Source organism: Odocoileus virginianus, chromosome 15 (assembly GCF_023699985.2).
Source record: "Odocoileus virginianus isolate 20LAN1187 ecotype Illinois chromosome 15, Ovbor_1.2, whole genome shotgun sequence".
NCBI classification, from domain to species: Eukaryota; Metazoa; Chordata; class Mammalia; order Artiodactyla; family Cervidae; genus Odocoileus; species Odocoileus virginianus.
This window is the reverse complement of record NC_069688.1, coordinates 54,424,377-54,447,810: the sequence shown is the minus strand read 5'-3', so window position 1 is coordinate 54,447,810 and position 23,434 is coordinate 54,424,377. Positions and strand designations below refer to the sequence as shown.

General features: G+C 42.5%; 2 long non-coding RNA genes across 2 annotated transcripts; both read left to right on the top strand.

Moving 5' to 3' along the window:
• The first annotated feature begins 13,192 nt into the window (after positions 1-13,192).
• On the top strand, positions 13,193-15,649 carry LOC139038496 (uncharacterized). Its single transcript, XR_011491535.1, has 2 exons — positions 13,193-14,704; positions 14,973-15,649. It is a non-coding gene; the product is annotated as an uncharacterized lncRNA (long non-coding RNA).
• A 2,402-nt stretch (positions 15,650-18,051) lies between these two features.
• On the top strand, positions 18,052-22,768 carry LOC110130264 (uncharacterized). Its single transcript, XR_002311790.2, has 2 exons — positions 18,052-18,428; positions 21,550-22,768. It is a non-coding gene; the product is annotated as an uncharacterized lncRNA (long non-coding RNA).
• Positions 22,769-23,434: the final 666 nt, after the last annotated feature.

Sequence of the window (23,434 nt, the reverse complement as noted above, 5' to 3'; positions counted from 1 at the left end):
TGTTGCTGCTCCATAAATCTTTATGGTCTGGATGAACATGCCACAGTATAAGGTGGGGTGGTGGGCTCCAAGAAAATGTTAATGGATTGGGGCTTATATGTAAGGGATGAACTGGGAGTTCATGTCAGAAGGTGGTGAGTGTACAGTGTATATGGCATTCAAGCATCTGGACTGTGGGGTAAAGTTGGAAAGATAAATTATAGACACATTAAGGTGTTTGGGTTTGGAAAATGGCATGAAATTTGGAAATACTGGGCCATTCACAAATGGTCCATAATACATGTATTTTGTATATATGCTTATGAATATTATTTGCATTATTTCTAGTATAATCATATTTAACAAGCATACCTTTTGAGTCAGATTTGAAATAGATTATTCTTACTTGATAAGTCTATGGGTTGACTTTTTATTACCCAGTATAGATACTGTTTTCCTTTGAGTCACCCTTCTCTCGTTGAACAGTCCTGCCTTGGTGTTCTGTGTGTTTTCCCTTTTATTTTTAATCACGATTAATCTTCACAGCTGCTTAGTTATATAATAATATCCTGTGTGTTTAAACACAGGCCTACAGATTTAATTTCTCAGAGAACAAGTTCAAGAGCTTTTTAAAACCACAAGATCTCTTTTACGGGTGCTACAAAGATTCTTTTGGAGCTCAACATTAATGATTTGAGAAGCTGTTTCATATATTTTACATTTGTTGCTTGTTGCAGTGGTTTCTATCCTGCGTTAATCTTGTAAGTGGACTAATAAGCTGAGAAAGTTCTCATTTAACATACAGACACCTGCTCTTCTCCTTTCTTGTAAGCTGTTCAATGTAGTTGTTAGATTTGCTTGAATCTTGGTTTGGAGGAGTGTGTAATATTCTCTTTACTGAGGGATCATTTTCTAAATTAATGTATTTTCTTTTTACGCAAGTAACCTACATGGGTTCATTACAGAAATCTTGGGGAGGAAAATGATGCAAAAGCATAAAGGAAAAACATTTTTAAAATCAAATTGAGGGCTCCCCTGGTGACTCAGTGGTAAAAAGTCCACCTGCTGAGGCAGGAAACAAGGGTATGATCCCTGATCTGGGAAGATCCCACACTCCGCAGAGGAATGAAACTGATATACCGCGACTGCTGAGCCCATGTGCCACAACTGCTGAAGCCTGTGCGCCCTAGAGTCAGTGCTTTGAAACAAGAAAATCTGCCCCAGTGAGAAGACTGCACACTGCAACTAGAGAAAGCCCAAGCGGCAATGAAGATCCAGCACAGCCAAAAATAAAATCATAAAAGTAAATCTATTATTATACCAGGTAAAAGATAAACCATTAACATAGTGTTTATGTCCTTCCAGTTTTTTTCCTTGGCATATATATGACATACAACATTGGTGTGTTGTGTAAAGTGTATTTTAGTCTGCATTTTAGCTGAGAAATACAGTTTGAAATAGCAATATTCTTTTTGTTCAGTAGAACATTTTAATTCAATGGTAATACTTTTTCTCTCTTATTTTGCAATTGTAGTCCAAATGTATCTAAGGCCTCTGAAGTCAAACTTTCCTTTAATAATCAAAAGTTTAAGCCACCATTCCATGTAATGTTCTGTGAAAAGCCAGCATAATAACCTTTTCCAATATTTATAAGGTTTTCCTGGGTAGAACAGAACACTGGATTTATGTATGTACTACTTGGAACAGCTTCATTTGCCTTTGTTTAATTACGGATGAGTTTGAACATCTTTGCATATATGTAAAAACCATTTGACAGTCCTTTAATTTTTTATGGCTTTTGCCCATTTGATTATAAAATATTTTTCTCCCATGATTTTTTTAGTATTTTTTGTGCTTTGATTTCTTACACTTAGGTCCAAGTGTGTGCTCAGTTGGTCAGTCATGTCTGACTCTGTGCCACCCCATGGACTGTAGCCTGCAAGGCTCCTCTGTCCATGGAATATTCTAGACAAGAATACTGGAGTGGGTTGCCATTTCCTACTCCAGGGATCATCCTGACCCAGGGATCAAACCCATGTCTCATGTCTCCTGCCTCTCCTGCATTGGTAGGAGGATTCTTTACACTGAGCCACCTGGAAAGCCTCGCATTTAGGTCCACATGGAATGACTTGGAAGCAGGATGTGAGGAACAGATCAGGTGAACTGATGCCATCAGCCGTCTTGAGCATATGCTCAATTTCTATCTGTATTTGAATCTGAAGTGTTATTTTAAATGTTAGAGGAGGTCACTTTTTGAAGACATGTTCTCATAGCTCCTTTTCATTAAAAATAAAAGACTGAGAAGTGAGTGGTCACACTTGGCTTGGTCACTTTTCATAATTTTTCTTTTTTTTAATTACTATTTGTCCAAATTGGCATATTTTGGAGTATCAGTCAAATTTTAGTCCACCCCATCAGCTTTCTCTTTCAACCACCTTGGTTTCCTTTTTCTCCCTTTGCTTTTCCCCTCCTCAAATAGTGGAAAGGTAAGAGAAGAGAGGAGGAGAATAAACTAGAAGCCAGTGAACCACACTGCACGTTAGCATGTCTGAGCAAAAACTCGAAACACAGTTCTAAATCATCTTGACTCTAAAATATTTCCATTTTGTTTTCTGATTGGTTAGCTCAGATATGAAACATAATAAACAAGAGAAATGGGCACTGTACTCAACCAAGGACTATGAGGCAGACTAGTAATTTAGCCCATCCAAACATATTCATTTAAATAAATTTTCAAAATTCGTTTAGTGTGGATGGAGCTGGTGCTGGTAAGGACTATTTTCCCCATTTCTGTGGATGTGGGACCAGTTCATGTCTACTGGTTATGTGAGGAGTTGTTTGTGGCACCTGAGTTCATGAAATGTATTTTTTAGTTCATTCTAGTGACGTTTCATGTCCTGTATGCACTGGTGCCGCACGCAGCTCGCCTTGTAAACTTGCTCTGGGGAGTTAGTTTTTCTCCCTAACTTTTTCATGTCTGTGCTGGTGAGTGAGAGATGATGGATGAGCAATAGATGTAATCATGTTGTGTCACCTGAGTGTCAGAGGAAAAATTAAACCAGTGTGTGCCTCAGGGTGCATGGGCTCTGCTAGGCCAATCCAGCTGGGTTCTGGTGAGAAACTGGAGGTCAGAGATACATATTTTGCTCTCACCAGAGAAGATTTACTACCGCGGCCAATCCCCAGCGCAGATGTCCTGGTCCTGGCTCAGAGAACGGTTCCTAGAAAAGACATCGAGCAGGATGATAAACGGGAGGGAAGGAAATTGCCAGGCGTGCTCTGAGGGATGACCACTTGGCTGACAGCCCACTCTCCTGTTCTCTCCATGGAGAGCTCCGTAGGCCGCTCGGAGAACTGAGCTTGGGTCTGCAGCTGCCCGGAGCACGGCGGTGTTTGGACCTGTCATCTGGGACACAGTGCGTCTTGTCACTGGGACGTTTTCTCCCACTATTAAAAAGCCCCTTAGCTCTTCCTTCTTTTCCCTTCTTTGTGCGAGAGAGAACTTGGAAGGGCCCTTTTCGCTTTGTGTGTGTCTTGGTTTTTACATTTTTAAATTTAATACCAACTCCTCGGATGGGAATTGTCTCTCAGTGGCATTACTGGGCTATAACTCCTCAGTCATTCAGTAGTGATTTACATCACTATGTAGGTTGACATGGCACTTCCTGTTTGGAGTTTCCTCTGTCCCAAACCAAGGAAGCCGCCCTAGGGAGTTGAGAATGCAATGAAATGGTGAGTGTGACCCTGTCTTGGGGCAGGCCTCTTCATTCTTCCTGGCAAACTCAGCAATTTCTTCTGCTACCCTGGTCACTCCTTTATGCACATTAGTGAGCACCTTGATCACAACTGCTCAATGTCTGCTCCTGGAATGCGTTGCCAATGAGTTTTGTTTGGAATCCTTAGCAACCTGACTACCCTGCTAGGAGATGGGGAAGTAAAGATGTCTATGAAACTAGGGTCTAGTAGAAAGAGAGCTGCTTCCCAGGTGGTGCTAGTGGTAAAGAACTTGCTGGCCAGTGCAGGAGAGTTAAGAGACATGAGTTTGATCCCTGGATGGGGAAGATCTCCTGAGAAGAGCATGGCAACCCACTCCAGTGTTCTTGCCTGAAGGGTCCCATGGACAGAGGAGCCTGGCAGGCTACAGTCCATGGGGTTGCCGAGTTGGACATGACAGAAGCAACTTACGCATACAGAGAGATGTAAACAAATAAGCAAAATAAAGCATCATCAGATCCATGATACAGGTATATAGAGGATATGTGAAGAGGGTCCAAAGAACAGTGTTAAACTCTATTGTAAGAACATACTAGAAAAGAATTCTTAGAGGAAATGATGCTTAAATGGAACCTGTAATGTAAAGTAGGCATTCATCAGGAGGATGAGGATTTGAAGAGGTGTTTGTGATGGATGGAACCATGTGACTACCTACCACCTGCTGTTTTATGAACCAGCATCACTGTCATTCCTGAAATTATTTGAGCTGGAGCTGGGGACACACGGATGGCAAGAGGCATGAGTCTCAAGAACCACTGGTGGCCATGTTTTCGGTCTCACGGAAATCTGAGAAATAAAATTCCTATTGAGAAGTAGAAATAAAGAGAATGGAAGACATCTAATTCATGGTTCTATGTCTTTGATTTCCACTAACCCCTTGTCCAGCCAACAGTTTGATTTTATGAATCCTCTAGGAAATTATTCCCTTTTGCTTAAGTGAGTTGTTATGTCATGTCCCTCTGAATCTCTGGTAAGTTTCTTTGCTCTAAAGAAAGAATAAGTAATATCCATTCTTTGTGCATGCTCAGTCGCTTCAGCTGTGTCCGACTCTTTGGCACCCCATGGACTATAGCCCGCCAGGCTCCTCTGTCCATGGGATTCTCCAGACAAGAATACTGGAGTGGGTTGCCATTTTCTTTACAATTACTTTACTTACTTTTGATTAATGAATGTTTGGTTGATATGTCTTCTTCCATCCTTTTATTTGCAACCTACCTATAAAGTCATATTTAAATGAGTTTCTTATAGGGAGCATTCGGTTGGGTTATATTTCCTAACCCATTTTGCCAATCTCTTTCAGTTGGGGTGTGTATTTATTTATTTTCTCGGTGTATTTAGGTCACTTATGTTTGATGTAATTATTGATGTTAGAACTTAAACCTGCCATTTTATTGTTTTCTGCTCTATTTATTATGCTTCTGTTTTATTTTTCTTGCCTTTTTATGGATCACTTGAACATTTTTTTGAATTCTGTTTTTATTTATACAGTTTTATTTTAATTTATATTATTCTGTAGATTCTTCTATGCCTGGAGTGTTTCTGAGTGTGTCTGTTTGTAGTGTTCTTAGTAATTGCTCCAGGTATTATTTTACATATGTACAATTTATTACAGTTGGATGGTGTCAGTGTTTTATCAGTTCAAGTCAGGTGTAGAAACCTTGCCTCCCTTTACAGCTCTTTGCCTTCCCCTGGTTATAATTGTCTTAAATATTTCCTCTACTCATATTTATAACTATATCATGCAGTGTGATAATTTGTTTCAATCATCAAATAATTTAGAAACATAGGGAAGGAAGTGTATTTACTCATAGTTTTTACTCTTTATGTGCTTTCTTCCTTTTTCATATTCCTAAATTCCTTCCTTTTCCGTTTCCTTTCTGTTTAGAGAACTTCCTTTAGCCATTTTCTTAAGATAATTCTGATGATGATGAACTGAACTTTCTTAGTTTTTCTTTAGCTGATGTCTTGATTTTCTTTCATTTTTGAAGGATAGTTTCACTGGATATAGAATTATAGGTTGACAGTTATTTCAGCACTTCACAAATGTTTTGCCACCCCCTCCTTGCGTCTGTGATTTGTGATGAGAAATCTGCTATTATTCAAGCTGTTTTTCTTCTTTATATAAGGTGTTGCTTCTCTCAACTTTCAAGATCCTTTGTTTTTAGGGTTGGTTTGTTGTTCAAATTTTTTATTATATTCAACAGCATAAAATTACACTTAAGTAAATATAAGAAGAATACTGTGTTTAGTTTTGTAAAGTTTAACTTGGTATGGGGTTTCTTTAGGCTTATCCTGTTTGTGATTTACTTACTTGTCATGATTTATTTAATGTATAGGCTTATTTTTTTTTGCCAAATTTGGAAAGTTTTCAGCCATTATTTATTCAAGTGATTTTTCAGCCTGCTCTCTTTCTCCTCTTCTACTGGGATTCAGACAATATAAAGTTAGATTTTTTGCTCTGAGTCCATAAATCACTGAGGCTCTGTTCATTCCCCCACCCCATCCCATTCTGTTTTCTCTGTATTGTGCAAATTGGGCAATTACTATTGCTCTATTTTCCAGTTCACAGATTTCCCCCCCCCCCCGCCCCCCCCGGCCAAGACCCCTCCATTCCACTGTTGAGCCCATCCACTTAATCTTCAGCTTTATATTTTTCAGTTCTTAAATTTCCACTTTTTTCTTTTTTATATCTTCTCTTTCTGTGCTGAGAGTTTCCATTTATTTGTTCAGGCTTTCTGTTTTTTCATGTTTCAAGCGTGTTCATAATTGCTTGTTGAAGCATTGAGGTGGCTGCTTTAGAATCTTTCTCAGTTAATTGTAATATCTCAGTCATTTTAGAGTTGGCATCCATTGATGTTCTTTTTCCTTTCAAGTTTAGATTTTCCTGATTCTTGGTGTGATGTGTAATTTTCAGTTGAAACCTGGACATTTTGGGTATTGCATTATGAGACTCTGGATTTTACTTAAACTTTCTGTTATAACTGGTTCTTCTAATTCCTGACAGAGGAAAGGAAGGGCACTGCCTTGTTCCTTCCAGGTTGGGGTAGAAGTCCAGTTCACCACTTGACCTCTGTTGACACTGGAGAGGAAAGGGGCTCCTAGGAACTGCTTGGCAGGGGTGGGAGGTTTGCATCCCATGATGCAGCCATCAATACCTATTACCCTGGCTGAGAGGGGTAGGAATTCCTTGTTATTGTTCCCCATGAGGCCACTGCTGACCATAAGAAAGTAAATGATCAGCCTCATTATCTCTGGGCAGTGGTGAAATCCTGACTCTCCACACTGCCTCCTTTGACGCCACCCCAGCTGGGATGGAGAGGGGTGCCTTATTACTGTTGTAGATGGAGTTTAGATGCCCCAAGTGGTGTACTGACACCACAGGGGCAGGGCCCATTATTGTCCTGAGGGGATGAAAGTCTGGCTCCCTGCAGACATCTCTGATGCCATCTCAGTGGGGGTGGGGGTGGGGATACAGGTGGGGTCCTTTGATGCACCCCACTAGCAGAAAGTCTAGGCTTCCACTCTCCCTTTGATGGTGTGAGTGGGAATGGAGTCACCATTTTTATCTGTGGTTTTTGGCTGGATTAAGTTGGTTAAAAGTTCTTACTCTTGTTAGACTTCCCCTTTCCTGTTATTTTAACTTGTGTTGGGGACTTTTTGTTTGTTTGTTTGCTCCTTTTGACATTTCTAGGATGCCAGCTTCTTCAGCTCCAGGTCTGGGAACCATGAGACTAAAAGAAAACACAGGCAACTCATCACTAGATTGTGCCTCAGATCCCAAAGTCCCTAGCCTGTCTGCATTTTTTTCTCTCCATATTTTAGATTTCCTCTCATGTTTTATATATAATGTCTGGGGTTTTTGTTGTTGTTCAGTTGCTTTGTCGTGTCTGACTTTGTGACCGCATGGACTGCAGCACACCAGGCCTCCCTGTCCTCCCCTACCTTCCAGGGTTTGCTCAAATTCATGTCCATTGAGTCAATGATGCCATCCAACCATCTCATCCTCTGTTGCCCCCTTCTCATCACGCCCTCAATCTTTCTCAGCATCAGAGTCTTTTCTAATGAGTTGGCTCTTCACATCAGGTGGCCAACGTTTTGGAGCTTCAGCTTCAGTATCAGTCCTTCGGATGAATATTAAGGACTGATTTCCTTTAGGATAGACTGGTTGGGTCTCTTTGCTGTCCAAGGGACCCTCAAGAATCTTCTCCAGCACCACAATTTGAAAGCATCAATTCTTCATCGCTCAGCCTTCTTTATAGTCCAGCTCTCACATCCATACATGACTACTGGAAAAACCATAGCTTTGAGTAGAGGGACCTTTGTTGGCAAAGTGATGTCTTTGCTTTTTAATAGCTGTCTAGGTTTGTCATAGCTTTTCTTCCAAGGAGCAAGTGTCTTGTAATTTTGTAGTTGCAGTCACCATCTGCAGTGAATTTGGAGCCCAAAAAAATAAAGTCTGAAAACAAAAGAAAAAAAAACTAAAAGAAAAAAAAGGAATAGAACAACAACAACAACAAATAAAGTCTGTTACTGTTTCCATTTTTTCCTCATCTATTTGCCATGAAGTGATGGGACCAGATGCCATGATCTGAGTTTTTTGAATGTTTAGTTTTAAGCCAGCTTTTTCACTCTCCTCTTTCACCTTCATCAAGAGGCTCTCTAGTTCCTTTCACTTTCTGCCATAAGGGTGGTGTCATCTGCATATCTGATTTTATTGATATTTCTTCCGGCAACCTCGATTCCAGCTTGTGCTTCATCCAGCCCAGCATTTCGCATGATGTACTCTGCATATAAGTTAAATAATTAGTGTGAAAATATACAGCCTTGACATACTCCTTTCCCAATTTTGAACCAATTCATTGTTCCACGTCCGGTTCTAACGGTTGCTTCTTGACCTGCATACAGATTTCTCAGGAGGCAGGTCAGATGGTCTGTTAGTCCCATCTCTTGAAGAATTTTCCACAGTTTGTTGTGATCCACACAGTCAAAGGCTTTGGAGTAGTCAATAAGGCAGATGTTTTTCTGGAATTCCCTTGCTTCTTGAACCTTGATCTCTGGTTCCTCTACCTTTTCTGAATCCAGCTTGTACATCAGGAAGTTCTCAGTGCACATACTGTTGAAGCCTAGTTTGAAGGATTTTAAGCATTACCTTGCTAGCATGTGAAATGAATGCAGTTGTGCGGTAGTTTGAACATTCTTTGGCATTGCTCTTCCTTGGGATTGGAATGAAAGCAGACCTTTTCCAGTCTTGTAGCCATTGCCAAGTTTTCCAAATTTGCTGGTGTATTGAATGTGGCACTTTCACAGCATCATCTTTTAGCTCAACTGGAATTCCATCACCTCCACTAGCTTCGTTTGTAATAATGCTTCCTAAGTTCCACTTGATTTCATACTCCAGGATGTCTGGCTCAAAGTGTGACCACACCATCGTGGTTATTTGGGTCAGCAAGACCTTTTTCGTACAGTTGTGTGTAGTTTTGCCACCTCTTCTTAATCTCTTCTGCTTCTGTTAGGTCCATGCTGTTTCTGTCCTTTATTGTGCCCATCTTTGCATGAAATGTTCCTTGGCATCTCTGAGTTTCTTGAGATCTTTAGTCTTTCCCATTCTATTGTTTTCCTCTATTTCTTTGCATTGTTTACTTAAGAAGACTTTTTCTCTTCTTGCTATTCTTTGGAATTTCTTATCTGTTCTTTGGAACTCTGCATTCAGATGGGTATATCTTTCCTTCCTTTTGCACTCTTCTTTTCTCAGCTACTTGTAAGGCCTCCTCAGAGAACCATTTTGCCTTCTTGCATTTCTTTTTCTTGGGGATGGTTTTAGTCATCACCTCCCCTACAGTGTTTCAAGCCTCCATCCGTAGTTCTTCAGGCACTCTGTCTATTAGATCTAATCCCTTGAATCTATTTGTCACTTCCACTATACAATCATAAAGGATTTGATTTAGATCATATCTGAATGACCTAGTGGTTTTCCCTACTTTCTTCAATTTAAGCCTGAATTTTGCAATAAAGAGCAATCTGATTCCAGTATTGATCATCTGGTGATGTCCATGTGTAGAAGAGAGTGTTTGGTATGACCACTGTGTTCTGTTGGCAAAACTCTGTTGGCCTTTGCCCTGCTTCATTCTGTACTCCAAGGCCAAACTTTCCTGTTACTATAGGTATCTCTTAACTTCCTACTTTTGCATTCCAGTCCCCTATAATGAAAAGGACATCTTTTTTTGGTGAAAGTTCTAGAAGGTCTTGTAGGTCTTCATAGAACCATTCAACTTCCATCTTATTTGGCATTAGTTGTTGGGATATAGACTTGGATTACTTTCATGTTGAATAGTCTGCCTTGGAAATGAACTGAGATCATTCTGTCATTTTTGAGATTGTATCCAAGTACTGCATTTTGGACTCTTGTGTTGACTATGAGGGCTACTCCATTTCTTCTAAGGGATTCTCACCCACAGTAGTAAATATAATGGTCATTTGAATTAAATTTGCCTATTCTGGTCCATTTTAGTTTGCTGATTTAAATGTCGATGTTCTAAAATGTTGATGTTCACTCTTGCCGTCTCCTGTTTGACCACTTCTGGGGTTTTAAGTTGTATTTAATGGGGGCAACATTAAATACAACTTAAAGAAAGCTGAGCACTGAAGAATTGATGCTTTTGAACTGTGGTGTTGGAGAAGAATCTTGAGAGTCCCTTGGACTGCAAGGAGATCCAACCAGTCCATCCTAAAGGAAATCAGTCCTGAATATTCATTGGAAGGACTGATGCTGAAGCTGAAACCCCAATACTTTGGCCACCTGATGCGAAGAACTGGCTCATTAGGAAAGACCCTGATGCTGGGAATGATTGAAAGCAGGAAGAGAAAGGGACGAGAGAGGATGAAGTGTTTGGATGACATTGCCGACTCAATGGACATAAGTTTGAGAAAGCTCCAGGAGTTGGTGAAGGAAGGGAAGCCTGGTGTGCTGCAGTCCATGGGGTCGCGAAGAGTCAACATGACTGAGTGACTGAACTGGACTGGATGGGGGCAACAGGGAAAATTACATCTACTCCATCTTCCTGGTAGCAGAAGTCAAGATATAGAATATCATGAAATGAAATATTTTATAAAATAGTTGGCTTCATGTTTTTGAAATTGTTCAGAGATTTGTTTATTGCTGGTGTGTTGACTCCCCCACTAGAACTGTTTCTGGCATATGGTAGGAACTTAAAAATATTCAGTGACTGAATCTCTATTTCAGTGAGAAAACTTAAGCACTTAAGTAATTTCTTCTTCAACTGGTAACTTCCCAAGTAATTTCTTCTTCTTCAAACACCCAACACAGTTGGGTCAAGTAAAGAGTGCAGTTAAAGAATCAGTGTAATTAAAAATAATGCTGGTGAGAAATTTAATAAATTTATTATACTCAGAAGTTAGACAGTGGAACGTCTCTCTGCACAATCTGAATTTGGACTGTCTGATTCCAAAGCCTGAGCTCTCAGACCCATCACTGGGGCACTCATGAAATTCAAGGCCCCTTTTGTTCCTTTAGGACAAAGGATGGGTGAGAGGGAGCCCCCACTTGAGACAATGACAGAGAGACAACAGAATGCTTTTCTACTGAGTTAACAATGTCCTTGCATTCTACTAGCAGTTGCCCAATGCTGTCAACTCTTCTGTTCAATGCTGGGCTTCCTGCCTAGTATCCTAATCACTCCTTGATTCCTGTGCAAATGGGGTTCCACTCCAGTTTCTCTTACACAGCTGCATTTTTTTCAGCTCCCCCACCCCAAAACCAAATGCAATAGTGCTTTCCCATTTATTTGCAGTGTTTCCTAATGCTACTCACCACTTCCCAGATTTCTCCCTACTCTTGACTTTCAGGATCCTTCACTTTCTTGATTGGCCTCCATCCCACTGATTACTTTTTGACTTCTCTTTTCACTCCCATCCTCTGACTGGTGCACTTCCTCAAGATTCTTCCTTTCCTGTCATTGTCCATAGTCTCGTTCTCAGCTTATTCAGTAAGTCTGGTAAATACACTCATTCATTCAGTCAGGGTTCATTTACTGAGCACCTGCTGTGTACCAGGCATTGTTCTATAGCAGGGAACAAGATGAACAATGTCCTTATTCCAGTAGAAGACACAGCAAACAATAACAGCAACAAAATCAGTTGGTTTTGGAGCCTTATAACATTTCAACAGTATTAATCAAACTTCTAACTTTTCATGTACATAATCTCAATTATCTATTAATTCTGAAATTATTAATAATAAAAATTTTGTTTTTCCATGAAGCTAATGCTTCCACCTTATTTTTATGCATGAGGTCTACTTTAAAGTTGTGCTTTCACATAATTGGTGATTTTTAAACATTTTTATTCATTTATTTAGCTGTGTTGGGTCTTCGTTGCCTCATGCTGGATCTTCAGTTGTGGTGTGTGAATTCTTAGTTGTAGCATGTGGGATCTAGTTCCCTGACCAGGGTTTGAACCCTGGCCCCCTGCGTTGGGAGCATGGAGTCTTAGCCACTGGGCCACCAAGGAAATTCCCATAATTGGTGACCTTAAAAGTCTGTTGATTTAAAAATATTGCTGATGATTAATTTTTTCTAAGGAGACTTCATTTGCAAATATCTCAAGGCAATGTAATGTATTCTTGCTGTTACACAATGACTCTGAAACCTGTCCAGGCACATACCAGCCACACAGTCTGGAACAAGTTACTCAGCCTCTCTGCACCTTCATTATTCTTGCCTCCAGGAGCCCCTCAACTTATGAACCTCCTGTCCAGACCAGGACTCAACTCACGAGTTCAAAGCAGCTCCCCCGAAGGACTGCTGTGTCCTAAGGGGAAGATCTTTTTTAGTTTTGAAAGTCATAGCAATCGGACAAGAATGTGGCTCTGGGACCAGGCAACTTGGTTTTATGTGCTGGTTCCCCTGCTTCCTAAGGTTTATCCCTTAGCAAGTTTATCTAACCTCTCCGTACCTCAGTTTTTTCATCCATAAAATGGGATAATGATAGTGCCTAGTCTAGAATTTTTATATTGATGAAATAAGTTAATAACTATGAAAGTAGTTAGAACAGTGCCTGGTATTTAATAAGGGCTACATTAATGAGTATTTGCTATTTTAATCTATTTATACACATAGTTCTGTCTCTTTAAGAGAAAACCAGGTCACTGGATTTTAGCTGTTGGACTCTTACTGCCATTAAGGTATGAAACTTGGACTTCTACATTTTGAATGCTTTAATGAATTCAGATTATCAAACAACCTTAAGAGAAGAAATACATTTAAAAAAAAATCTCTTTCAACTTTAGAGAATGAGCTTCTAAAAATGAATACTTGGTTTCTTTCCATTTTGAAGTATGAACAAAAAACCCAAAATTTTGTTATATAAACAAAACAAAAGGCACATAAAATCCCTTAATTCAGAGCTATATTTAAAAGAGAGGGCAGATGGCAGATAATTAATATACACTACAACTGTTAATGACACATACAAGAATTAAAATGTATCAACAGCCAGGAGCTGGGCAGAGAATGTCTGGCATCACAATTCACTTCTACAGCACTGTGCTGTGCAATTTAACTGCAATTACAAACAGAAAAACCCTCACGTCTCCTTTTCCTCAGATTTGTGGTTTTAAAGCATATCTCCCATGATTCCTTCCCATATTCTTTCCTCTCTAATCACCTTCCCTTGATTATTTGTCCAAGTCAGAGAGAGATAATACTTTTTAGAAAAGCAACAAGCTGTAAAAAGCAATGTCTTTATTAACAGGGAAACAATACTGGTGAAAATCCAAATCACCCAGAAGTTAAACCTACCCTCTTTGCCCAGTCAAACCAATGAGCATTGCATCTGTTAGTACCATATGGTAGGTTATCTGAGAGCCGAAGGCTGACTTCCGCAGCACAGAGGCCCACTAACCAGTCCGCTTTGCAGGCGTGCATACGACCCAGGTCTGTCCTGGAGGCTCCGGGCCTGCAGGGGTATTTAAGACATTGGCCACTTACCAGGCCTGACCCTGTGACCTTTGAAGCTTTTCTGTGAGGGCTTCAGGGAACTTGCATCCTGTTCAGTGGTCATGGGGAGAAGGGTTCACGTCCTGGAAATACCTTGCTTGGTGGCTCTGTTGGCTGGTTAAGTGGTTTCTGGCAGAATTCCTTTAGAGATGCCTTTGGATGGGAAGATGTGTCCCTGCTTTCAGAGGTGGAGGCTGAGGGGCCTGCGGAGTCTTGAGAGCCTGGGGCTGAAGTCATTCCTGACCCAGGGCTCAGCTCCAGCAACACCCGGGCACCTCTGGACCAGCCGCGTCCACAGGGCCCGCCCTCCGCCCTGGGCCTCGTTTGAGGCTGAGATCCTCTTAGGGGGCTTTTGGTGAGGACATGAGCTGTGTTGGCAGGAGGTTTCCTGCGGCAGGCATCCGTTTTCTTTCAAAACTTCTTTCACTCTACATAGACTGGCTTTACCTTATGGGGAGAGGAAAAACAAAAATTGCCTGTCTCCACCTCAGCAGTTTTTAATACTCCTGTGCCCAGAAGTTAGTCTTTGCATGTATATCAGCACCAGCATAACTCCTGTCTCCATGTTCAATAAGATGCTACATTTCCTCTCCTACCTCTCCTGCCTCCCCAGTCCTGGCCATTTACTAGGAGCCAGGGGCTTCCCTGGTAGCTCAGTCGATAAAGAATCTGCCTTCGGTGCAGGAGACTTGGGTTCAATCCCTAGGTCAGGAAGATCCCCTGGAGAAGGGCATGGCAACCCACTCCAGTGTTCTGGCCTGGAGAATTCCATGGACAGAGCAGCCTGGCGGGCTACAGTCCATGAGGTCACAAAGAGTCGGACGTGACTGAGCGATTGAACAACAACCCCTGAGCAGTGAGGGAGAGCAGGCATCCCTGGGATCTCTCCAGCACCTGGAGGAGGAGCCTGGCACCAGCCGGAAAAGAACACCCCTTGTGTAGGAAGGAGGGCACTGGGCGGGCAGGTGGTGAGGGTGTAATTGCAAAGGCAGCTGCAGGGACTATTGCAAGAGGTGGGAACACTGAGGCCCGGGGGGACCCCGTCTGGCCCCATCATGTGGGGGGGTCTCAGGCATCAAGCCCGGCTGCCCCTTCCACCAAGGGGACGCCAGAGCAAAGCCGCCAGGAGCTGTGCTTGTTTGGTTTTCAGCTTGGTTCTTGCAATGCACACACATCTAGCAGTGTTTGCGCCTGTTTTCTCCCCAGGGCCACCCAAAGCCCCCTGCAGAAGAACCTTTGCTTTCTACTGAAGGTAATTCAGGGTAAGCAACTCTGCCACTGTGGGACTGAAGACACCTGCATGCCCCATCACCTGGTCTGAGCTTCAGCCTTGGCCTGGCCCGCACCTCTGTCCCTGGTTCCCAGGTGTCTTTTTCTACCTGCCCCTCAAATGTCTACTCTACTCTCTCTACTCTTCCTAAGGGGCCTCAGGGGCTTCAGACCCCTCTCAGTTCACACTTTCCCCGCTGATTGCATCTGCTGCCCTGACTCCCTACAACACCCTTCACTGGACATCTTTTTGCATAACATTCAAAAATGAAGCTGGGTCTAAATCTCATCCGGGCTTCAAGGTTACAGAACAAATACAGGAGGATGAACATGCTGATACCAGGGGAATGCAACCAGCAAGACCCAGAGTGTGGGAAATTCTCTGGGCAAACATATTTGCTTCTTCAAAGAAAAATAGAAAGAGGAGTATGGAGTGGAGATCAGAGAGGGGGTGGACGGAGAGAATCCACAGAGTGAAAGAGACTTAAAAGAGTCTATCATCGATCCCAATCTGTGGTCTAATGTGAATCCTAATTCAAATAAATTGTTTTATAAAAAATGAAAATTTGAACCTGACTTGGTATTTGATTAAAAAAAATATTGTTAATTTTTAAGGCATGATAATGGTATTGTGCTTTTTTTTTTGAGTCCATTTGAAATTCTTAAATTTTGAAAGTCCTTATCTTCTGAAATATTTATTGGGAAAGCTATGAGGTCTGGAACTTGCTTCAAAATAACACAGGGAGAAATGGGTGAGGGTTGAGATGAAACAAGGTTAACCACAATCTGATCAGTGTTGAGGCTAGGTGACAGGAACACTGGAATTCGTCATGTTATTTCTACTTTTGTTTATTTTCAAAATGTTCTGTAATAAGAAGTTCAGCAAAAGAGGAAAGAAAAAAGTGGGTCTATTCCAGCTGCTTCCTCTCAGCACTTTGAGGGCCACATACAGGAATGTGAAGACCACCTAGTGAGCCTTTCTGTCGGTGAGTGCCCCCTCTGGCGCCCCCTGACCCCTCACTGGGCCTGGGGTTTCCACCTCTCTGCACTTCCCCTCCTGAATATTAACTAGGAGGGAGGCGGTTTCCTGTCTTGTCTGATCTCAGTATGTCTGAAACTGTCCAGCACCAGGCTCTCACCCCCAACTTCTCCTTTTCTGTTACCGATTGAGCATTTCCTTTGCCTCGATCACGGATGAAAGGCATCTGGCTGTCTCTGACTCCCTCCCTTCCTCTTCTCTCTGTAAATCTGCTTAGTCACCAAGCTCTATGCGTTCTTCTCTCAGTGTTTCCCAGACTCGTCTCTTCTTTTCACTCCCGTAGCTTTCGTCCAATGCCAGTTGTGGTTTCCCCCTTTATGTGACTTCCTTGCCCATTTCCTACCGTTCCTGTTCTCCTTCCAGACATTTCTCCCTGCCACCAACCATTAGCGAGGCCATTAAGTCTTGTATTAAGTCGCAGCCTAAGAGGGGATAGCATGATCTGGACTTTACAAACTCTAATTTCCTGCCCTCCCAATCGCAAGAGAGTTCCATGCAAAGAAGTTTGGAGTGATGATTATCAGGCACATAGCAAAAAAGACCTCACACCTCAAACAGAGTCTAATGTGGAAAACATTATTTCTCAATTGCTAAGCAAGCACATCTTCCATCCATTGTTGGTAGGTCAACAACACCTGGACTTGGACAATCAACCGAATCTAAGGTCACGAAGATCCCGTTCAAGTGGGTCAATAGATAAATGAAGAGCTCAAATGACAGAAGAAGAAAGAGTCAGAGATTCTTGCTAATTTTTCTAGTGTGCTCAATGGTAGAGCAAGGCGCCAAGTTTTGTTTTTTTTTTAAACAAGGGCATAAGATTTGACAAGTAAATTTCAAATTTAGTCACTCATTCATATGAAGCTATATAAAAGTGTACAAAAACAAATCATGCTTAGTGATACACTTTATTGAGAAAAAATTTGCATTAAATGAGATTGAAACATTAAATGGAAAATTTAACCTTTCGGGTCTCCTGGGCCAAACACGCAGCCTCAAAATGCTTGGGAATAGAAATAATTTCTGGGGAATTCCCTGGTGGTCCAGTGGTTAAGACTCCATACTTCCACTGAAGGGAGTGGTAAGTTCGATCCCTGGTCAGGGAACTAAGATCTCACATGCCATGTAGCACAGTCAAAATAAATTAAAAAAAATTTCTTTGATATCCCAAAATAGACATGTATTATTTTATCAGCCGAGGTCTTTTCCTGAGGAGAGATTTTCTCCTTCCCAGTTCAACCATAAGCATCTCTTTGGGCAGAAGTGGGTATGTGACCCAATCAGGGTTTTTCTGGAATTTTCCAGTTGGCTCTGGTGAGGAAAGGTCCTCTTTAATCTTTTTTCACCCCAACCCTCACCCACTTCTCCCTGAATTATTATTTTGAAGCAAATTCCCAACAGCTTTCACAGTGTGAATTTCAAAAGATAAGGACTCTAAAAAAAAAAAAAAAAAGTACCGTAGTATTACCCTGTCTTAAACATTAACAGTGTCTTCTTATATTATCAAATATCAAGTCAGGTGGAAATTTTCATTTTTTTAAAGCACAGTTTATTTGAACTGGAATTCAAGCTAGACCACGGTTGAGGTCGACAGTCTCAAGTTCCTCTAATGAGGAAGGCAAGGAAATTAAAGATGTACCACTCAGGCTGTGAGTCTCGTACTGTCAGCCCGCCTGAGAGAGCGAAGCCAGCACAAGAGCGGGCTGAGAAGCAGAGCTCCTGGTTCCAGGCATGCCCGAGGTCAGCTGCACCCCATCTCACCAGGTACTCACGCCTAGAAATCTTTCTGCTTTGCTAACTGCAGGGCTTTTTCAGTTAATTACCACGAGAGACTCTTTGACAAACACAGGTCAGTGGTTTTGTGAGCAGGGCAAGGTAACCACACAAAATCAAGACAATAAAAGACAGAGCCTCCTGCTGGGGCCATCTCCCAGAGGGCCAGTGGAATAAACAACCAACCTTTGGAAAGCTCTAGACAAGGGTGGTGACCTACCTACCCCTCCTAGAAACTGAGCTGATCTGGGGAGGGTGCTGATGGCCAGTGATGTGCTAAGCGAAGCGTGTCTCTCTTTAGCAGATGGAGCCAACTGGAAGCAGCTCAGAGCCACTGAGACGACAGGAGACAGCAGGGGTCACTCATAAACCAAAGTCACGCGGCACAGAAGAGATGAGAACAAGCAGGGAGCTGGGGCAGAAGGGGCCAGTGGGGAGACTCAGAGGTGCAAGTGGCCTCAGGCACCCAGAGCAGGGCTCCCGGTGAACCACTGTCTCCCTGGGAGGCTGGCTCTGCCGCTGATCAGCCTGCTTGGAATCTTTCTTTCTTTTCCTCAGTGGTCAGGAGAGGACTTTCGGTTCAGGTCAGTTCAGTTGCTCAGTCGTGTCCGACTCTTTGCAGCCCCATGAATCCCACAACGCCAGGCCTCCCTGTCCATCACCAACTCCCGGAGTTTACTCAAACTCATGTCCATCGAGTCGGTGGTGCCATCCAGCCATCTCATCCTCTGTCGTCCCCTTCTCCTCCTGCCCCCAATCCCTCCCAGCATCAGGGTCTCTTCCAATGAGTCAGCTCTTTGCATAAGGTGGCCAAAGTACTGGAGTTTCAGCTTCAGCATCAGTCCTTCCTATGAACACCCAGGACTGATCTCCTCTAGGATGGACTGGTTGGATCGCCTTGCAGTCCAAGGGGCTCTCAAGAGTCTTCTCCAACACCACAGTTCAAAAGCATCAATTTTTCGGCATTCAGCTTTCTTCACAGTCCAACTCTCACATCCATACATGACTACTGGAAAACAATAGCCTTGACCAGACGGACTTTTGTTGGCAAAGTAATGTCTCTGCTTTTTAATATGCTTTCTGGGTTGGTCATAACTTTCCTTCCAAGGAGTAAGCGTCTTTTAATTTCATGGCTGCAGTCACCATCTGCAGTGATTTTGGAGCCCCCCAAAATAAAGTCTGACACTGTTTCCACTGTTTCCCCATCTATTTCCCATGAAGTGATGGGACCAGATGCCATGATCTTAGTTTTCTGAATGTTGAGCTTTAAGCCAACTTTTTCACTCTCCACTTTCACTTTCATCAAGAGGCTTTTTAGTTCCTCTTCACTTTCTGCCATAAGGGTAGTGTCATCTGCACATCTGAGGTTATTGCTATTTCTCCCGGCAATCTTGATTCCAGCTTGTGCTTCTTCCAGCCCAGCATTTCTCATGATGTACTCTGCATATAAGTTAATTAAGCAGGGTGACAATATACAGCCTTGACGTACTCCTTTTCCTATTTGGAACCAGTCTGTTGTTCCATGTCCAGTTCTAACTGTTGCTTCCTGACCTGCATATAGGTTTCTCAAGAGACAGGTCAGGTGGTCTGGTATTCCCATCTCCTTCAGAATTTTCCACAGTTTATTGTGATCCACACAGTCAAAGGTTTGGCACAGTCAATAAAGCAGAAATATATGTTTTCCTGGGACTCTTGCTTTTTCGATGATCCAGCGGATGTTGGCAATTTGATCTCTGGTTCCTCTGCCTTTTCTAAAACCAGCTTGAACATCTGGAAGTTCACAGTTCACGTATTGTTGAAGCCTGGCTTGGAGAATTTTGAGCATTACTCTGCTAGCGTGTGAGATGAGTGCAATCATGCAGTAGTTTGAGCATTCTTTGGGATTGGAATGAAAACTGACCTTTTCCAGTCCTGTGGCCACTGCTGAGTTTTCAAAATTTGCTGGCATATTGAGTGCAGCACTTTCACAGCATCATCTTTCAGGATTTGAAATAGCTGAACTGGAATTCTATCACCTCCACTAGCTTTGTTCATAGTGATGCTTTCTAAGGCCCACTTGACTTCACATTCCAGGATGTTTGGCTCCAGGTGAGTGATCACACCATTGTGATTATCTGGGTTGTGAAGATCTTTTTTGTACAGTTCTGTGTATTCTTGCCACCTCTTCTTATATCTGACAGAATGTGGTCCACTGGAGAAGGGAATGGCAAACCACTTCAGTAGTCTTACCTTGAGAACCCCATGAACAGCATGAAAAGGCAAAAAGACAGGACACCGAAAGAGGAACTCCCCAGGTCGGTAGGTGCCCAACATGCTACTGGAGATCAGTGGAGAAATAACTCCAGAAAGAATGAAGGGCTGGAGCCAAAGCAAAAACAATACCCATTTGTGGATGTGACTGGTGATAGAAGCAAGGTCCGATGATGTAAAGAGCAATATTGCATTGGAACCTGGAATGTTAGGTCCATGAATCAAGGCAAATTGGAAGTGGTCAAACAGGAGATGGCAAGAGTGACTGTCGACATTCTAGGAATCAGCGAACTAAATTGGACTGGAATGGGTGAATTTAACTCAGATGACCATTATATCTACTACTATGGGCAGGAATCCCTTAGAAGAAATGGAGTAGGCATCATGGTCAACAAAAGAGTCCGAAATGCAGTACTTGGATGCAATCTCAAAAACGACAGAATGATGTCTGTTCATTACCAAGGCAAACCATTCAATATCATGGTAATCCAAGCCTATGCCCCAACCAGTAATGCTGAAGAAGCTGTAGTTGAATGGTTCCATGAAGACCTACAAGACCTTTTAGAATTAACACCCCAAAAAGATTTCCTTTTCATTATAGGGGACTGGAATGCAAAAGTAGGAAGTCAAGAAACACCTGGAGTAACAGGCAAATTTGGCCTTGGAGTACGGAATGAAGCAGGGCAAAGGCTAATAGAGTTTTGCTAAGAGAACGCACTGGTCATAGCAAACACCCTCTGCCAACAACACAAGAGAAGACTCTACACATGGACGTCACCAGATGGTCGACACCTAAATCAGATTGATTATATTCTTTGCAGCCAAAGATGGAGAAGCTCTATACAGTCAGCAAAAACAAGACCGGGAGCTGACTGTGGCTCAGATCATGAACTCCTGATTGCCAAATTCAGACTTAAATTGAAGAAAGTAGAGAAAACCACTAGACCATTCAGGTATGACCTAAATCAAACCCCTCATGACTATGCAGTGGAAGTGAGAAATAGATTGATCTGATGAACAGAGAGCCTGATGAACTATGGACGGAGGTTCGTGACATTGTACAGGAGACAGGGATCAAGACCATCCCCATGGAATAGAAATGCAAAAAAGGCAAAATAGTTGTCTGAGGAGGCCTTACAAATAGCTGAGAAAAGAAGAGAAGCAAAAAGCAAAGGAGAAAAGGAAAGATATTCCCATTTGAATGCAGAGTTCCAAAGAATAGCAAGGAGAGATAAGAAAGCCTTCCTCAGTGATCAATACAAAAAAATAGAGGAAAACAACAGACTGGGAAAGACTAGAGTTCTCTTCAAGGAAATTAGAGATACTAAGGGAACATTTCATGCAAAGATGGGTTTGATAATAAGGACAGAAATGGTATGGACCTAACAGGAGAGGACTTTAAGCATGGCCAATTATGTTTGAGACACTTGTCCCTTTTTATGTCTTTCTCTCCAGATTCAGCACATCTCCCCAGACTGGCTAAATAACTGAAGAGGACTGAGGTGAAGGCCAGGGCATTTGCCCACCATGCCCCCCCGGGCGCTGGCCTCCTGTGCCCCACCTCTGCCCGGCAGGCCTTCCTGTCCCCTCCCATCCTTTGGATCTTGCCAAAGCCTCACTTTCCCCAGGACAGCACATCCCTTGCTTGGTAGTGTGTGTTGAAGTTGGGATTAATTGCTTTTGCTTATAATCTGCCTGCAATGCGGGAGACCTGTGTTCAATCCGTGGGTTGGGAAGATCCCCTGGAGAAGGGAAAGGCTACCCACTCCAGTATTCTGGCCTGGAGAATTCCATAGAATGTAAAGTCCATGGGGTCACAAAGAGTTGGACACGACTGAGTGACTTGCACTTTCACTTTCACCTTTCACATGAGAGAACTTGATTAATTATTTGTAATATTAATTACTGTGGACCACAAACCCCATGGGGGGACAGAGGCCACTTTGCACTCCTCTGTCTTCCCAGGATTCAGCACAGGGCCTGGTACACAATAGATTCTTAGTGAAGGCCTAGATTCCAGTGATGCATTTAAGAGAAAGTGAGTTAGGTTTGCTCAAAGTCACATATCTAACAAGTGACCTGAGTGGAAAGTCAGATGAATGCTACTTAACCAGCATTTGGGCTAACACATGATATCGAACCCCTTTGGGGGGTTCCTGGGCACAAGGCCTATCTGTGCCCTCCGCTTCTTTGATTACAAGAAACAGCCTTCATCCATGACCTTCCCTAAGTTCCAAGGGGCAGATTCAAGCAGTTACTAATTAGGGAAGGGGGGGGATGGGAGACCAAGGAGAAACAAACAGTCAAGAGCAGACTTGGGGCAAGATCCTGTTTCCCTATCAGTGGATACACACAATAATATCTTTGAGGTGTTTTGCAGAGACCAAAACCCCTGCCAGGTAGGAGAAGTTAACGATCAGTGATGATAGGCTGCCCACAAGCGTGGAGACCCCAGAGCAGCTGGACCTGAAGGTGGATGCTGGACTCCCACTTGCCTCATCACCAACCCATCAGAAGAATGTCCGTGAGCTGATCTGGCCCTCTTTGAACAACTGCTATAAAACTTGTCACTGTCTTCCCTAAGTGAGGACACATGGTTTTTAGGGCATTAGTAGACTGTGGCCCCCTTTGCCTGGCAAAGCAATAAAGCTGTCCTTTTCTTCTTTACCCAAAATTCTGTCTCTGAGATTTGATTCTCCACTGGTGTACACAGAAGCTGAACTTTTGGCACCACACACAGACACACGGCCCCCAAACTCCCCAAAATTCCCTCAAACCTCACTGTGGACCTTTTCTCAAGAGAATGGAATATATTATGATTAAAGTCATTAGCTGACAGAGGTGAAAGGGCCCACTTGTTGCAAAAGCAGTGCTTAAGTTTTAACTAATGACAGTAAAACTTGACCGCTTAAATATATGCCCTACGAGACGATGAAAGTTGAAATTAGTCAAGAGAAAGCTGTCCTCAAAAGTCCCCATGGAAATGAAATATTTAGGGGTTTTCAGCCTTTTTTTTTTTTTTTTTGAGCAGAGGGGCAGAAACATACACACTGTCTTAAAAATAAGCTTCTAATTACATTATTAACTAAAAAGGCCACAGTTGATTCATGTTTTTACTTAATGTCTTTTTTCTGTTCCAGGATCCCATCCAGGGACCATATTACATGTGGTTATCAGTCTGCTTAGACTCCTCTTGGCTGTGACAATTTCTGACTTTCCTTGTCTTTGCCAACCTTCACAGTTTGGAGGAGTGCTTTATTTTGTCAACGATATCAGTATTTTGTAGCATATCCCTCAACTGACATTTGTCTGATGTTTTTTCATGACTAGATGAGGGTTA